Source organism: Ictidomys tridecemlineatus, unplaced genomic scaffold, assembly GCF_052094955.1.
Source record: "Ictidomys tridecemlineatus isolate mIctTri1 unplaced genomic scaffold, mIctTri1.hap1 Scaffold_777, whole genome shotgun sequence".
Classification (NCBI taxonomy): Eukaryota; Metazoa; Chordata; class Mammalia; order Rodentia; family Sciuridae; genus Ictidomys; species Ictidomys tridecemlineatus.
Genome location: NW_027525721.1, coordinates 38,545 through 56,610, shown reverse-complemented (window position 1 = coordinate 56,610; position 18,066 = coordinate 38,545).

The following is an 18,066-nucleotide window of genomic DNA, read 5'->3' as shown; positions in this document are numbered from 1 at the left end:
AGCTCTGCTGCCTCCTGCTGGTATTGGAAAATATAAAACCATGTCCTCCTGTTCACATAGACTGAGACCAAGCTTTCATGGTCTCACTGCAAGGGAAGCTAAAGCACAAAGCTATATTTCTAGTGCACAAATGTCAGAGGCAGATAGTCAAGAAGTCATTAGGCCAGCAATGTTCCATGTTTGTGGTTTGTTTACCCTGCCCCCTACTTTTGGGATCTCTTCTGCCACACCCAAGTTTGTGAGCTCCTCAGAATTTCTAATCCAGATATGTATTCACAGATTTTTTTCTTCTTCTCCTCTCATCGTGTGTTATTTGGGGTGATAGTATTGTCAAGGCATTGTGGTGGATGACAGTGGAAGATTTTTATGTGGCACATGTTCGCATGTATATTAGACCCATTTTCCGTTTTGCCATTTGAAATATCGAATCTCTGACACTAACCCATAACTTACTGGACTCTGACTCCTTCTCATAACATCGATAAAAATACTCCAGAGGACTAGAAGTAGAGGCATTTGATAGGAGGCACGGTGTCTACTTGGACTTGCCTTTTGCTTCATCAGAGATACATATTATAAAACCTCCCACACATTTTTCTCCTTTTATTTCTCCATGACATTTCAAAATTCACAAATATGTAACTTCCTGACTCCCTGTCTCTGTCGCCTGGGTCACAATGTATATTTTTATATACACATATATAATCCTCCTGCCATCACAGTTATATTCTTGAGAGTATTCTGAATTTGGAAAATACAAATTTCATGAAGGGATCACTTCCCCCCAATACACTGAGGTAACTAAAAATTCAAGCTGTGGTGAGCTTATACTTCAAAAAGTTTATACATGAAACAATGTAGAGGAAAATGAATATTTTGGGTATATATGTGAAGGACATATATCCCCTTAGGAATTTTGATTGGCATAGGTACCTTACATTTTAATATATTAAATATATACTATGGATTTGCAAACATGAAATACATGTGTCATATACTTATACTACCTTGATTCTTTCATGTCCATCTGTGTTGATTTAAATCAACTTTTCACAAGATATTTCTCAGACATATTCATTTTCTTGCTCTACATATTCATTTCTGAATACTCAAAATGAACTTGAGTGAAGATTGAGTACGAACCCTAATATTTCTACAGTAAGTGACCCAGTTGAACATCAATGAAAGAATATTCATATGAAACATGATGTGTATTTTGAAGTAAATTTTCATTCAAAATTGTTAAATTCCTATTTCTTCGAAAATGATAAATCATAGGATCTATCATTTCATCCAATATTCACAAATTGATATGCATATGATTCACTTCACTCCCGGTATCAGAACCCATGGATTTCTCTATGGATCTTTACTTGCTTTTTCATGAGATTTCTTTTAAAACACATTACTTTTGAATTCCATCATCATTTTCGAAGCAAAACTCAAACCCAGTTTGGTATAATTAGTAACCCTAATATTACCAATAGATGTATGCCTACTGGGATTGAATATTTGTATGTGAATACCAGATTTCATGTATTTATTAAAATATCAATTCAATCCATTATTCAAAATAGTAACATGTTATAGTTTTTTTTTTTCACCGTATGGTCAATTTATAAATCATCTTTATATACGTAGACCCAGGTCCACCTATTTTTATCCCCAAACCCTAAATCATAGGGTTTCAAAAACATGCTCCCAGAAATAGTGGAAGAAATACGCCTGTCCCCTGCTCCATGTATTCTTTTCATCACATCATCTTCTGGACACAAAATGCAAAATTCACACTTATGTTATTCTTGTACAAAAGCCTCATTTTAATGAGAGCATGGATTACTAAAATCATCTATATCTGTGTTTCCTACTCTTTTCAAATTTCAATCCTATGGTGTGTATACACTTGTTTCTTTTTAACATAGGTTAATTCAATCACCCCCCTGTTCAAAATATGCCTGATCTTGTCACTCATTTTGTACATTCCAGATCTCCTAACATCACTATTGATATCTATTTCCCCAAGTGCCTTGTTGTGACTGACTCTTCATGTGTGCTGACATTCCCATTTACACTCTAATAGAACTTCATTCCGTTGCAAAATGGGCCTTTTGTCCAAATCCTAAACTCACACTTCTTCCTTTCCCTACACTGGAATCTGCCTAGTATCTCAATTTCACTGGAAGATCTGTTTTACATTCAGTAGTCCCAGGAACAAGATCTTATGCCATTGTATATGGATTGAGAGGATTCAACTCTGCAGAACATAAATCACAACTATGTGTGCAAGTCAAGGGCCCAACACCCTTGTGTGCTTCAGATCTTACCTAGTTTTCTATTTTCATACTCACATTTCTCCTTACATTCTATAAATATCCCAGTTCCCAATACCCGTATTCATCCAGCAGAATGACTCCTACCCAAAATAGAACCTGATATATCCTTAACCATACCCTGTTCCCTTTGTCTATTTTCACATAACAGCAGGTCCTGAGTTGATCTTGCCGTGTAGGAATGTAGGGAATCCTACAGCTGCTGAGAAGCTCAAAGGTAGATGCAGAAATAATCCGTGGAGCAAATGTAGGCAGCTAGGTAGGACCTGTGAGGTCTAAAGTCATCTTCCATGGCCAAAAACCCAGTCAAGATGAAGAGATGTGGCTGAATCAGCCACCCTCTTCTCAATGCAGAGAAGATGGACACAATCAGGCCTGTGTGGGTTGCTGAATCCGGGCTCCTAGGGTATATAGAACTTTATGTCTTGGGAAAATGTCCCAGGAAGGTGGGGCAGCCTCCATCTCATGGGACCCTTAGAAACTACTGTTAGGACAAAGTGGTTGTCAAGGCAGTGACCTCATTCACTTCCTGAAGGAAGTGACCTCACCTCACTTCCTTAGTGATGGAACTCTCTGAACTTGGGATCCAGGAGGCGAGGCACCCACAAGCAGTTCCAGTCCCAGTGGGCTCACTTGTTTCTCTGTACCAAGGCCAGAGTCATTCTTTCTTGGCACCTAGTGATGTGTGGATAGCAAAATGCCTTGAATGGTCTGGACAGGGGTTTTTCCTGAGAGAGAAGTATTGGCTCATTGCTGGCTCCTGACAACTACACACAGATGGACAAGGAGACCAGAGCTGAGACAGGGCAGGCCACTGCTAAGGAAGATATTTTCACCCACCAGTCAGAGGACAGAGTGGATAGATGCAGACCAAATACAGGGGTGGTCTGTGTGTCTTAGTGGGTGTGTTTTTCAATTTGTACTTTTGTCTCATGTTCTGAGAGCATGAATGAAATCCATTTTGTTATTGTTGTTGTTGTTGGTTTAAAATGGACTGTTAACTAGTGAGTCTATCTATGTCAGTGGATGCCACTGGGTTTGTGGTTAAAGTGAGTAGAGAGAAGAATGCAGCCGTGAATGTATCCTGTGTAGTGGAAATCTTTGCAGGACTCCTCATGGCCAATTTATGAATGGACTGCTGCTTGCCTTGCAGATGGGCAACACCTACCAAGATCCTAAGTTCCTGTATTCTTCCTGAATTTCGGCCGCTCTCTGAAGGGGTTCGTGGTTTTGTGTCCAAGATGTGTACCACCATCAAGCTTTGTGACATGACCATGGACTGGATTGCTGAAGGGAATGCCAAGCATCTCAGAAAAGTCAAAAATTAGCAGGACTGGTAAGGATCCCTCTGGAGAATCCCTGCTTTGATAGATAGCCACCCAAGTTGCTTGATTAGGAGCTGTCAGTGCCACAGTGTTCAATTAAAGAAAAGTATTTCTCCAGGCTTCTTTCCTTTCTATTGTTCTGTTCCCCTCTAAGTCAGGGAGGTGTTTGCCTTCAGGCACTATTTTGGGAATCCTTCAGAAAACAGTTTCCAATGGAAATGAAGAGGCCTAATCTCTGCCTTTTAGGTAAAGTGCTTTGTAAAAACTGTGTCTGAATCAGACTCTTGGCCCTGTGTGTGGCTGTGAATTACATTCTAGGCACCCAAAAGAACTCAAGAAAAATCCCATGTGTCCATCCAAATCTAAAAGAATGAAAAAGAAGTGTAATATTGGATGAAGTCTCTTGCCTTCCTCTGGTCAGGCTCCTGACCACTATGAAGTCAGAACAGGGATCCTCTGGGTCAAATGAGTTGTTGCAGGAACTAGCACACAGGTGTTTGGGTTTCTTCATGAGTCCAGTACGCATAAAGAATCTACCCCTGGCAGGCAGGAGGCCTCGAATTTCAGAAGCAGATCAGTATAAAGTAGAGGCTTATTTTATCTATCCTGTTTCTCAGGAAGGGTGTCCAGGCCACCATGACATTTGGCATATGGTAGGCATGAGAACTTACTCGGCACACCATCTAAGACGGCTTCCCCTATGCAAACCCCCAGCCAGAATGTTATGATGAGTGTCTGTATGGAAGAAGACAAGGGCCATGTAGGAGCGTTTTTGTTAGAATAGTGGTCTTTTGTGTGGCGGTTGGAAAAGATGACTGGGTCAACTACAGCTTGAACTCTGGTGTGATGCCATTAGAGACTGAGTTCTGGAACTGATCTCAGAGAACTCTTGCCATGAATTGTGTTGGGATTTTCCAAGGCCAGGCATTAGAGGAGCCTTTGGAAACTGAGATCTACGCTGAGGGTGGCTTTCTCCACAGCACTGGAAATCTCAGCCAGGATTTCACATGATTTTGCTGTTAAAGCCTTTTCAGCTCTAGTTGAGAGCCAAAACTCACATGAACCTCATATTTGAGACCCCAATGGGCCTGGATTCCTGGGACCTTTCGCCACTCCTTGAAAAGCTTTGCCTGCATGCAATCTCCAGAGCTTCTACTGAAAGGAGATTCCTCAACAGGTAATGGCTCCTGAATGAATCAAAACCCACAGTGCCAACTTCTTCATTCCTGAAATATGGCTAGGGCAATAGCGTGAAGTGTTTGAGAATCCCATGACCAGAAATCCCTGGGAACCTTTAGATCTCCTGTTGCTCATCATGACTGAACCAGGGAGTGCCATTTTTGACTGAGTGGAATTTCTGACCATGGTGAAGAACCGAGATGCCAGTGAGTAGGAGCCAGCAGGGAACTGGGCCTGGAGCAATGAAGTGCAGATGTGTGACCAACATCAGTGGTGGGCCCCTGTGCTCCTGTCATTTCTTCGAATGACATGTGACTGACAAGGTGCAGCCAGCAGACCCTAAAATATAAAGGCATGTTGTTGTGGGGAGAGGATTTGGTGTGATGCTCAGAATCAAGTTGCTATGCTCAAGGGGGAAAGATATACTGGGTAGCAGCCCAGTTTGTGTTTTTTCCTTCAGACCCTGAACCACCCCACGTGACAGAGCTCCCTCCTGCATCGTGCCCCAGTTGACCTTTATGTATTTCAAAAAAAAAACACCCACCAATTTTCCAGAGAAGCTGCAAGAAATGCCATTAAAACTGGAGGGTGAGCCAAAGGCTTCACAATCCACCCAGGGAGACATTCATACCCCATGGCCACAGTTACCCTACAAAGAGAGGATTCAGCTCTGCTGCCTCCTGCTGGTATTGGAAAATATAAAACCATGTCCTCCTGTTCACATAGACTGAGACCAAGCTTTCATGGTCTCACTGCAAGGGAAGCTAAAGCACAAAGGTATATTTCTAGTGCACAAATGTCAGAGGCAGATAGTCAAGAAGTCATTAGGCCAGCAATGTTCCATGTTTGTGGTTTGTTTACCCTGCCCCCTACTTTTGGGATCTCTTCTGCCACACCCAAGTTTGTGAGCTCCTCAGAATTTCTAATCCAGATATGTATTCACAGATTTTTTTCTTCTTCTCCTCTCATCGTGTGTTATTTGGGGTGATAGTATTGTCAAGGCATTGTGGTGGATGACAGTGGAAGATTTTTATGTGGCACATGTTCGCATGTATATTAGACCCATTTTCCGTTTTGCCATTTGAAATATCGAATCTCTGACACTAACCCATAACTTACTGGACTCTGACTCCTTCTCATAACATCGATAAAAATACTCCAGAGGACTAGAAGTAGAGGCATTTGATAGGAGGCACGGTGTCTACTTGGACTTGCCTTTTGCTTCATCAGAGATACATATTATAAAACCTCCCACACATTTTTCTCCTTTTATTTCTCCATGACTTTTCAAAATTCACAAATATGTAACTTCCTGACTCCCTGTCTCTGTCGCCTGGGTCACAATGTATATTTTTATATACACATATATAATCCTCCTGCCATCACAGTTATATTCTTGAGAGTATTCTGAATTTGGAAAATACAAATTTCATGAAGGGATCACTTCCCCCCAATACACTGAGGTAACTAAAAATTCAAGCTGTGGTGAGCTTATACTTCAACAAGTTTATACATGAAACAATGTAGAGGAAAATGAATATTTTGGGTACATATGTGAAGGACATATATCCCCTTAGGAATTTTGATTGGCATAGGTACCTTACATTTTAATATATTAAATATATACTATGGATTTGCAAACATGAAATACATGTGTCATATACTTATACTACCTTGATTCTTTCATGTCCATCTGTGTTGATTTAAATCAACTTTTCACAAGATATTTCTCAGACATATTCATTTTCTTGCTCTACATATTCATTTCTGAATACTCAAAATGAACTTGAGTGAAGATTGAGTACGAACCCTAATATTTCTACAGTAAGTGACCCAGTTGAACATCAATGAAAGAATATTCATATGAAACATGATGTGTATTTTGAAGTAAATTTTCATTCAAAATTGTTAAATTCCTATTTCTTCGAAAATGATAAATCATAGGATCTATCATTTCATCCAATATTCACAAATTGATATGCATATGATTCACTTCACTCCCGGTATCAGAACCCATGGATTTCTCTATGGATCTTTACTTGCTTTTTCATGAGATTTCTTTAAAACACATTACTTTTGAATTCCATCATCATTTTCGAAGCAAAACTCAAACCCAGTTTGGTATAATTAGTAACCCTAATATTACCAATAGATGTATGCCTACTGGGATTGAATATTTGTATGTGAATACCAGATTTCATGTATTTATTAAAATATCAATTCAATCCATTATTCAAAATAGTAACATGTTATAGTTTTTTTTTTTCACCGTATGGTCAATTTATAAATCATCTTTATATACGTAGACCCAGGTCCACCTATTTTTATCCCCAAACCCTAAATCATAGGGTTTCAAAAACATGCTCCCAGAAATAGTGGAAGAAATACGCCTGTCCCCTGCTCCATGTATTCTTTTCATCACATCATCTTCTGGACACAAAATGCAAAATTCACACTTATGTTATTCTTGTACAAAAGCCTCATTTTAATGAGAGCATGGATTACTAAAATCATCTATATCTGTGTTTCCTACTCTTTTCAAATTTCAATCCTATGGTGTGTATACACTTGTTTCTTTTTAACATAGGTTAATTCAATCACCCCCCTGTTCAAAATATGCCTGATCTTGTCACTCATTTTGTACATTCCAGATCTCCTAACATCACTATTGATATCTATTTCCCCAAGTGCCTTGTTGTGACTGACTCTTCATGTGTGCTGACATTCCCATTTACACTCTAATAGAACTTCATTCCGTTGCAAAATGGGCCTTTTGTCCAAATCCTAAACTCACACTTCTTCCTTTCCCTACACTGGAATCTGCCTAGTATCTCAATTTCACTGGAAGATCTGTTTTACATTCAGTAGTCCCAGGAACAAGATCTTATGCCATTGTATATGGATTGAGAGGATTCAACTCTGCAGAACATAAATCACAACTATGTGTGCAAGTCAAGGGCCCAACACCCTTGTGTGCTTCAGATCTTACCTAGTTTTCTATTTTCATACTCACATTTCTCCTTACATTCTATAAATATCCCAGTTCCCAATACCCGTATTCATCCAGCAGAATGACTCCTACCCAAAATAGAACCTGATATATCCTTAACCATACCCTGTTCCCTTTGTCTATTTTCACATAACAGCAGGTCCTGAGTTGATCTTGCCGTGTAGGAATGTAGGGAATCCTACAGCTGCTGAGAAGCTCAAAGGTAGATGCAGAAATAATCCGTGGAGCAAATGTAGGCAGCTAGGTAGGACCTGTGAGGTCTAAAGTCATCTTCCATGGCCAAAAACCCAGTCAAGATGAAGAGATGTGGCTGAATCAGCCACCCTCTTCTCAATGCAGAGAAGATGGACACAATCAGGCCTGTGTGGGTTGCTGAATCCGGGCTCCTAGGGTATATAGAACTTTATGTCTTGGGAAAATGTCCCAGGAAGGTGGGGCAGCCTCCATCTCATGGGACCCTTAGAAACTACTGTTAGGACAAAGTGGTTGTCAAGGCAGTGACCTCATTCACTTCCTGAAGGAAGTGACCTCACCTCACTTCCTTAGTGATGGAACTCTCTGAACTTGGGATCCAGGAGGCGAGGCACCCACAAGCAGTTCCAGTCCCAGTGGGCTCACTTGTTTCTCTGTACCAAGGCCAGAGTCATTCTTTCTTGGCACCTAGTGATGTGTGGATAGCAAAATGCCTTGAATGGTCTGGACAGGGGTTTTTCCTGAGAGAGAAGTATTGGCTCATTGCTGGCTAATGACAACTACACACAGATGGACAAGGAGACCAGAGCTGAGACAGGGCAGGCCACTGCTAAGGAAGATATTTTCACCCACCAGTCAGAGGACAGAGTGGATAGATGCAGACCAAATACAGGGGTGGTCTGTGTGTCTTAGTGGGTGTGTTTTTCAATTTGTACTTTTGTCTCATGTTCTGAGAGCATGAATGAAAACCGTTTTGTTATTGTTGTTTTTGTTGGTTTAAAATGGACTGTTAACTAGTGAGTCTTTCTATGTCAGTGGATGCCACTGGGTTTGTGGTTAAAGTGAGTAGAGAGAAGAATGCAGCCGTGAATGTATCCTGTGTAGTGGAAATCTTTGCAGGACTCCTCATGGCCAATTTATGAATGGACTGCTGCTTGCCTTGCAGATGGGCAACACCTACCAAGATCCTAAGTTCCTGTATTCTTCCTGAATTTCAGCTGCTCTCTGAAGGGGTTCGTGGTTTTGTGTCCAAGATGTGTACCACCATCAAGCTTTGTGACATGACCATGGACTGGATTGCTGAAGGGAATGCCAAGCATCTCAGAAAAGTCAAAAATTAGCATGACTGGTAAGGATCCCTCTGGAGAATCCCTGCTTGGATAGATAGCCACCCAAGTTGCATGATTAGGAGCTGTCAGTGCCACAGTGTTCAATTAAAGAAAAGTATTTCTCCAGGCTTCTTTCCTCCCTATTGTTCTGTTCCCCTCTAAGTCAGGGAGGTGTTTGCCTTCAGGCACTAATTTGGGAATCCTTCAGAAAACAGTTTCCAATGGAAATGAAGAGGCCTAATCTCTGCCTTTTAGGTAAAGTGCTTTGTAAAAGCTGTGTCTGAATCAGACTCTTGGCCCTGTGTGTGGCTGTGAATTACATTCTAGGCACCCAAAAGAACTCTAGAAAAATCCCATGTGTCCATCCAAATCTAAAAGAATGAAAAAGAAGTGTAATATTGGATGAAGTCTCTTGCCTTCCTCTGGTCAGGCTCCTGACCACTATGAAGTCAGAACAGGGATCCTCTGGGTCAAATGAGTTGTTGCAGGAACTAGCACACAGGTGTTTGGGTTTTTTCATGAGTCCAGTACGCATAAAGAATCTACCCCTGGCAGGCAGGAGGCCTCGAATTTCAGAAGCAGAGCAGTATAAAGTAGAGGCTTATTTTATCTATCCTGTTTCTCAGGAAGGGTGTCCAGGCCACCATGACATTTGGCATATGGTAGGCATGAGAGCTTACTCGGCACACCATCTAAGACGGCATCCCCTATGCAAACCCCCAGCCAGAATGTTATGATGAGTGTCTGTATGGAAGAAGACAAGGGCCGTGTAGGAGCGTTTTTGTTAGAATAGTGGTCTTTTGTGTGGCGGTTGGAAAAGATGACTGGGTCAACTACAGCTTGAACTCTGGTGTGATGCCATTAGAGACTGAGTTCTGGAACTGATCTCAGAGAACTCTTGCCATGAATTGTGTTGGGATTTTCCAAGGCCAGGCATTAGAGGAGCCTTTGGAAACTGAGATCTACGCTGAGGGTGGCTTTCTCCACAGCACTGGAAATCTCAGCCAGGATTTCACATGATTTTGCTGTTAAAGCCTTTTCAGCTCTAGTTGAGAGCCAAAACTCACATGAACCTCATATTTGAGACCCCAATGGGCCTGGATTCCTGGGACCTTTCGCCACTCCTTGAAAAGCTTTGCCTGCATGCAATCTCCAGAGCTTCTACTGAAAGGAGATTCCTCAACAGGTAATGGCTCCTAAATGAATCAAAACCCACAGTGCCAACTTCTTCATTCCTGAAATATGGCTAGGGCAATAGCGTGAAGTGTTTGAGAATCCCATGACCAGAAATCCCTGGGAACCTTTAGATCTCCTGTTGCTCATCATGACTGAACCAGGGAGAGCCATTTTTGACTGAGTGGAATTTCTGACCATGGTGAAGAACCGAGATGCCAGTGAGTAGGAGCCAGCAGGGAACTGGGCCTGGAGCAATGAAGTGCAGATGTGTGACCAACATCAGTGGTGGGCCCCTGTGCTCCTGTCATTTCTTCGAATGACATGTGACTGACAAGGTGCAGCCAGCAGACCCTAAAATATAAAGGCATGTTGTTGTGGGGAGAGGATTTGGTGTGATGCTCAGAATCAAGTTGCTATGCTCAAGGGGGAAAGATATACTGGGTAGCAGCCCAGTTTGTGTTTTTTCCTTCAGACCCTGAACCACCCCACATGACAGAGCTCCCTCCTGCACCGTGCCCCAGTTGACCTTTATGTATTTCAAAAAAAAAAACACCCACCAATTTTCCAGAGAAGCTGCAAGAAATGCCATTAAAACTGGAGGGTGAGCCAAAGGCTTCACAATCCACCCAGGGAGACATTCATACCCCATGGCCACAGTTACCCTACAAAGAGAGGATTCAGCTCTGCTGCCTCCTGCTGGTATTGGAAAATATAAAACCATGTCCTCCTGTTCACATAGACTGAGACCAAGCTTTCATGGTCTCACTGCAAAGGAAGCTAAAGCACAAAGCTATATTTCTAGTGCACAAATGTCAGAGGCAGATAGTCAAGAAGTCATTAGGCCAGCAATGTTCCATGTTTGTGGTTTGTTTACCCTGCCCCCTACTTTTGGGATCTCTTCTGCCACACCCAAGTTTGTGAGCTCCTCAGAATTTCTAATCCAGATATGTATTCACAGATTTTTTTCTTCTTCTCCTCTCATCGTGTGTTATTTGGGGTGATAGTATTGTCAAGGCATTGTGGTGGATGACAGTGGAAGATTTTTATGTGGCACATGTTCGCATGTATATTAGACCCATTTTCCGTTTTGCCATTTGAAATATCGAATCTCTGACACTAACCCATAACTTACTGGACTCTGACTCCTTCTCATAACATCGATAAAAATACTCCAGAGGACTAGAAGTAGAGGCATTTGATAGGAGGCACGGTGTCTACTTGGACTTGCCTTTTGCTTCATCAGAGATACATATTATAAAACCTCCCACACATTTTTCTCCTTTTATTTCTCCATGACTTTTCAAAATTCACAAATATGTAACTTCCTGACTCCCTGTCTCTGTCGCCTGGGTCACAATGTATATTTTTATATACACATATATAATCCTCCTGCCATCACAGTTATATTCTTGAGAGTATTCTGAATTTGGAAAATACAAATTTCATGAAGGGATCACTTCCCCCCAATACACTGAGGTAACTAAAAATTCAAGCTGTGGTGAGCTTATACTTCAACAAGTTTATACATGAAACAATGTAGAGGAAAATGAATATTTTGGGTACATATGTGAAGGACATATATCCCCTTAGGAATTTTGATTGGCATAGGTACCTTACATTTTAATATATTAAATATATACTATGGATTTGCAAACATGAAATACATGTGTCATATACTTATACTACCTTGATTCTTTCATGTCCATCTGTGTTGATTTAAATCAACTTTTCACAAGATATTTCTCAGACATATTCATTTTCTTGCTCTACATATTCATTTCTGAATACTCAAAATGAACTTGAGTGAAGATTGAGTACGAACCCTAATATTTCTACAGTAAGTGACCCAGTTGAACATCAATGAAAGAATATTCATATGAAACATGATGTGTATTTTGAAGTAAATTTTCATTCAAAATTGTTAAATTCCTATTTCTTCGAAAATGATAAATCATAGGATCTATCATTTCATCCAATATTCACAAATTGATATGCATATGATTCACTTCACTCCCGGTATCAGAACCCATGGATTTCTCTATGGATCTTTACTTGCTTTTTCATGAGATTTCTTTAAAACACATTACTTTTGAATTCCATCATCATTTTCGAAGCAAAACTCAAACCCAGTTTGGTATAATTAGTAACCCTAATATTACCAATAGATGTATGCCTACTGGGATTGAATATTTGTATGTGAATACCAGATTTCATGTATTTATTAAAATATCAATTCAATCCATTATTCAAAATAGTAACATGTTATAGTTTTTTTTTTTCACCGTATGGTCAATTTATAAATCATCTTTATATACGTAGACCCAGGTCCACCTATTTTTATCCCCAAACCCTAAATCATAGGGTTTCAAAAACATGCTCCCAGAAATAGTGGAAGAAATACGCCTGTCCCCTGCTCCATGTATTCTTTTCATCACATCATCTTCTGGACACAAAATGCAAAATTCACACTTATGTTATTCTTGTACAAAAGCCTCATTTTAATGAGAGCATGGATTACTAAAATCATCTATATCTGTGTTTCCTACTCTTTTCAAATTTCAATCCTATGGTGTGTATACACTTGTTTCTTTTTAACATAGGTTAATTCAATCACCCCCCTGTTCAAAATATGCCTGATCTTGTCACTCATTTTGTACATTCCAGATCTCCTAACATCACTATTGATATCTATTTCCCCAAGTGCCTTGTTGTGACTGACTCTTCATGTGTGCTGACATTCCCATTTACACTCTAATAGAACTTCATTCCGTTGCAAAATGGGCCTTTTGTCCAAATCCTAAACTCACACTTCTTCCTTTCCCTACACTGGAATCTGCCTAGTATCTCAATTTCACTGGAAGATCTGTTTTACATTCAGTAGTCCCAGGAACAAGATCTTATGCCATTGTATATGGATTGAGAGGATTCAACTCTGCAGAACATAAATCACAACTATGTGTGCAAGTCAAGGGCCCAACACCCTTGTGTGCTTCAGATCTTACCTAGTTTTCTATTTTCATACTCACATTTCTCCTTACATTCTATAAATATCCCAGTTCCCAATACCCGTATTCATCCAGCAGAATGACTCCTACCCAAAATAGAACCTGATATATCCTTAACCATACCCTGTTCCCTTTGTCTATTTTCACATAACAGCAGGTCCTGAGTTGATCTTGCCGTGTAGGAATGTAGGGAATCCTACAGCTGCTGAGAAGCTCAAAGGTAGATGCAGAAATAATCCGTGGAGCAAATGTAGGCAGCTAGGTAGGACCTGTGAGGTCTAAAGTCATCTTCCATGGCCAAAAACCCAGTCAAGATGAAGAGATGTGGCTGAATCAGCCACCCTCTTCTCAATGCAGAGAAGATGGACACAATCAGGCCTGTGTGGGTTGCTGAATCCGGGCTCCTAGGGTATATAGAACTTTATGTCTTGGGAAAATGTCCCAGGAAGGTGGGGCAGCCTCCATCTCATGGGACCCTTAGAAACTACTGTTAGGACAAAGTGGTTGTCAAGGCAGTCACCTCATTCACTTCCTGAAGGAAGTGACCTCACCTCACTTCCTTAGTGATGGAACTCTCTGAACTTGGGATCCAGGAGGCGAGGCACCCACAAGCAGTTCCAGTCCCAGTGGGCTCACTTGTTTCTCTGTACCAAGGCCAGAGTCATTCTTACTTGGCACCTAGTGATGTGTGGATAGCAAAATGCCTTGAATGGTCTGGACAGGGGTTTTTCCTGAGAGAGAAGTATTGGCTCATTGCTGGCTAATGACAACTACACACAGATGGACAAGGAGACCAGAGCTGAGACAGGGCAGGCCACTGCTAAGGAAGATATTTTCACCCACCAGTCAGAGGACAGAGTGGATAGATGCAGACCAAATACAGGGGTGGTCTGTGTGTCTTAGTGGGTGTGTTTTTCAATTTGTACTTTTGTCTCATGTTCTGAGAGCATGAATGAAAACCGTTTTGTTATTGTTGTTTTTGTTGGTTTAAAATGGACTGTTAACTAGTGAGTCTTTCTATGTCAGTGGATGCCACTGGGTTTGTGGTTAAAGTGAGTAGAGAGAAGAATGCAGCCGTGAATGTATCCTGTGTAGTGGAAATCTTTGCAGGACTCCTCATGGCCAATTTATGAATGGACTGCTGCTTGCCTTGCAGATGGGCAACACCTACCAAGATCCTAAGTTCCTGTATTCTTCCTGAATTTCAGCTGCTCTCTGAAGGGGTTCGTGGTTTTGTGTCCAAGATGTGTACCACCATCAAGCTTTGTGACATGACCATGGACTGGATTGCTGAAGGGAATGCCAAGCATCTCAGAAAAGTCAAAAATTAGCATGACTGGTAAGGATCCCTCTGGAGAATCCCTGCTTGGATAGATAGCCACCCAAGTTGCATGATTAGGAGCTGTCAGTGCCACAGTGTTCAATTAAAGAAAAGTATTTCTCCAGGCTTCTTTCCTCCCTATTGTTCTGTTCCCCTCTAAGTCAGGGAGGTGTTTGCCTTCAGGCACTAATTTGGGAATCCTTCAGAAAACAGTTTCCAATGGAAATGAAGAGGCCTAATCTCTGCCTTTTAGGTAAAGTGCTTTGTAAAAGCTGTGTCTGAATCAGACTCTTGGCCCTGTGTGTGGCTGTGAATTACATTCTAGGCACCCAAAAGAACTCTAGAAAAATCCCATGTGTCCATCCAAATCTAAAAGAATGAAAAAGAAGTGTAATATTGGATGAAGTCTCTTGCCTTCCTCTGGTCAGGCTCCTGACCACTATGAAGTCAGAACAGGGATCCTCTGGGTCAAATGAGTTGTTGCAGGAACTAGCACACAGGTGTTTGGGTTTTTTCATGAGTCCAGTACGCATAAAGAATCTACCCCTGGCAGGCAGGAGGCCTCGAATTTCAGAAGCAGAGCAGTATAAAGTAGAGGCTTATTTTATCTATCCTGTTTCTCAGGAAGGGTGTCCAGGCCACCATGACATTTGGCATATGGTAGGCATGAGAGCTTACTCGGCACACCATCTAAGACGGCTTCCCCTATGCAAACCCCCAGCCAGAATGTTATGATGAGTGTCTGTATGGAAGAAGACAAGGGCCGTGTAGGAGCGTTTTTGTTAGAATAGTGGTCTTTTGTGTGGCGGTTGGAAAAGATGACTGGGTCAACTACAGCTTGAACTCTGGTGTGATGCCATTAGAGACTGAGTTCTGGAACTGATCTCAGAGAACTCTTGCCATGAATTGTGTTGGGATTTTCCAAGGCCAGGCATTAGAGGAGCCTTTGGAAACTGAGATCTACGCTGAGGGTGGCTTTCTCCACAGCACTGGAAATCTCAGCCAGGATTTCACATGATTTTGCTGTTAAAGCCTTTTCAGCTCTAGTTGAGAGCCAAAACTCACATGAACCTCATATTTGAGACCCCAATGGGCCTGGATTCCTGGGACCTTTCGCCACTCCTTGAAAAGCTTTGCCTGCATGCAATCTCCAGAGCTTCTACTGAAAGGAGATTCCTCAACAGGTAATGGCTCCTGAATGAATCAAAACCCACAGTGCCAACTTCTTCATTCCTGAAATATGGCTAGGGCAATAGCGTGAAGTGTTTGAGAATCCCATGACCAGAAATCCCTGGGAACCTTTAGATCTCCTGTTGCTCATCATGACTGAACCAGGGAGTGCCATTTTTGACTGAGTGGAATTTCTGACCATGGTGAAGAACCGAGATGCCAGTGAGTAGGAGCCAGCAGGGAACTGGGCCTGGAGCAATGAAGTGCAGATGTGTGACCAACATCAGTGGTGGGCCCCTGTGCTCCTGTCATTTCTTCGAATGACATGTGACTGACAAGGTGCAGCCAGCAGACCCTAAAATATAAAGGCATGTTGTTGTGGGGAGAGGATTTGGTGTGATGCTCAGAATCAAGTTGCTATGCTCAAGGGGGAAAGATATACTGGGTAGCAGCCCAGTTTGTGTTTTTTCCTTCAGACCCTGAACCACCCCACGTGACAGAGCTCCCTCCTGCACCGTGCCCCAGTTGACCTTTATGTATTTCAAAAAAAAAAACACCCACCAATTTTCCAGAGAAGCTGCAAGAAATGCCATTAAAACTGGAGGGTGAGCCAAAGGCTTCACAATCCACCCAGGGAGACATTCATACCCCATGGCCACAGTTACCCTACAAAGAGAGGATTCAGCTCTGCTGCCTCCTGCTGGTATTGGAAAATATAAAACCATGTCCTCCTGTTCACATAGACTGAGACCAAGCTTTCATGGTCTCACTGCAAAGGAAGCTAAAGCACAAAGCTATATTTCTAGTGCACAAATGTCAGAGGCAGATAGTCAAGAAGTCATTAGGCCAGCAATGTTCCATGTTTGTGGTTTGTTTACCCTGCCCCCTACTTTTGGGATCTCTTCTGCCACACCCAAGTTTGTGAGCTCCTCAGAATTTCTAATCCAGATATGTATTCACAGATTTTTTTCTTCTTCTCCTCTCATCGTGTGTTATTTGGGGTGATAGTATTGTCAAGGCATTGTGGTGGATGACAGTGGAAGATTTTTATGTGGCACATGTTCGCATGTATATTAGACCCATTTTCCGTTTTGCCATTTGAAATATCGAATCTCTGACACTAACCCATAACTTACTGGACTCTGACTCCTTCTCATAACATCGATAAAAATACTCCAGAGGACTAGAAGTAGAGGCATTTGATAGGAGGCACGGTGTCTACTTGGACTTGCCTTTTGCTTCATCAGAGATACATATTATAAAACCTCCCACACATTTTTCTCCTTTTATTTCTCCATGACTTTTCAAAATTCACAAATATGTAACTTCCTGACTCCCTGTCTCTGTCGCCTGGGTCACAATGTATATTTTTATATACACATATATAATCCTCCTGCCATCACAGTTATATTCTTGAGAGTATTCTGAATTTGGAAAATACAAATTTCATGAAGGGATCACTTCCCCCCAATACACTGAGGTAACTAAAAATTGAAGCTGTGGTGAGCTTATACTTCAACAAGATTATACATGAAACAATGTAGAGGAAAATGAATATTTTGGGTACATATGTGAAGGACATATATCCCCTTAGGAATTTTGATTGGCATAGGTACCTTACATTTTAATATATTAAATATATACTATGGATTTGCAAACATGAAATACATGTGTCATATACTTATACTACCTTGATTCTTTCATGTCCATCTGTGTTGATTTAAATCAACTTTTCACAAGATATTTCTCAGACATATTCATTTTCTTGCTCTACATATTCATTTCTGAATACTCAAAATGAACTTGAGTGAAGATTGAGTACGAACCCTAATATTTCTACAGTAAGTGACCCAGTTGAACATCAATGAAAGAATATTCATATGAAACATGATGTGTATTTTGAAGTAAATTTTCATTCAAAATTGTTAAATTCCTATTTCTTCGAAAATGATAAATCATAGGATCTATCATTTCATCCAATATTCACAAATTGATATGCATATGATTCACTTCACTCCCGGTATCAGAACCCATGGATTTCTCTATGGATCTTTACTTGCTTTTTCATGAGATTTCTTTTAAAACACATTACTTTTGAATTCCATCATCATTTTCGAAGCAAAACTCAAACCCAGTTTGGTATTATTAGTAACCCTAATATTACCAATAGATGTATGCCTACTGGGATTGAATATTTGTATGTGAATACCAGATTTCATGTATTTATTAAAATATCAATTCAATCCATT